Source organism: Austrofundulus limnaeus, unplaced genomic scaffold, assembly GCF_001266775.1.
Source record: "Austrofundulus limnaeus strain Quisiro unplaced genomic scaffold, Austrofundulus_limnaeus-1.0 Scaffold1, whole genome shotgun sequence".
NCBI lineage: Eukaryota > Metazoa > Chordata > Actinopteri > Cyprinodontiformes > Rivulidae > Austrofundulus > Austrofundulus limnaeus.
Genome location: NW_013952403.1, coordinates 10235322 through 10236411, shown reverse-complemented (window position 1 = coordinate 10236411; position 1090 = coordinate 10235322). Strand labels below are relative to the sequence as shown.

The window sequence follows — 1090 nt, the reverse complement described above, 5'->3', positions numbered from 1 at the left end:
TATATATATATATATGCAGCACATTTATTTGTGGCTAACTGGAGTTAAAAACTCAATACACACAAATGGCAAATGACTGAAGTCTTGTAACAGTCAAATTAATAAGGTGGGATGCTATTACTGAAGTCTAAAATGTAATTCGAGGTACGAATGTGATCTGATTATATGTCACAAAGACATGCCATAAAATTCAGTATTCGCACTCAACATGTATTTAGCGAATAGGTTTGCACAGCTTGCCTTGCCTCTCACAAAGCAACATACTGGCATATAAGCAACAAACACAAGCTGAGTCACTCTATAATCACACAAACTATAAATTATCATCAAGGGCAAACAATAAAACACATTCTTTAACAGTTTAAAAAAATAACTGTGTCAGTCCAACCGAGAAGCAATATGTTGGGCAAAGTCGAGTCGAGAACAAAATGGCATCGTATAGCTTAGCTTATGTCTTCTACAGCTACCGAAATTAGATTTGAGTAAGGGCAATAGCGTAGTAACCTCAATTACTTATCGGTAGAATAGAAGTACAAACATTTAAAAGAAAACTAAATAATKACATGTATGAAAAGATTGAGTCCGATAAAGTCCGTGTTGTCGCTTTACAGGCTCAGACGAACAATCCAGTTATCAATAGCGCAGAAGCTAATGGCTAACAAGGTTCAACGAATGACGTTAGCTTACCTAGCAGTTTAACGTAACAATATAGTTTTACCCAACTTCAACGATAATAAAACGCATATGCTAATAATACAGATACAATATGTTATTAAATATATTTCCTGAACAGTTAATGTATCTAAAATATATATTATGCTACTGTTAGCATCACCGCAGGCTAACTTAGCACACGACGTCAAGTAGTGACGTTCACAATTCGTGTCTAAACAGAGCGAACGAGATGGGTCAATTTCAAATTAAACAAAACGAATACGTTGTCGGTCACTACATTACTAATACCTTACCTGTTTGGCGATGTAAACACCAATATATTCCGACGACACAACTGTTTTTCAAACAATTTCGACAAAACAGATCGATTTAACTAAGTCCGATCGCCGGATTCCATTTTCTTTCTTGTAGGAAA

At 35.4% G+C, this 1090-nt stretch overlaps 1 protein-coding gene across 1 annotated transcript in view; it reads right to left on the bottom strand.

Annotated features, from left to right (window-relative positions):
* The window catches only part of rlim (ring finger protein, LIM domain interacting), a 15541-nt gene extending 14451 nt beyond the window's left edge, over positions 1-1090 (bottom strand). The window contains exon 1 of the mRNA XM_014009160.1: positions 969-1090. The gene's annotated coding sequence lies outside the window, so the exon portion shown is untranslated. The remainder of the gene's footprint in view (positions 1-968) is intronic.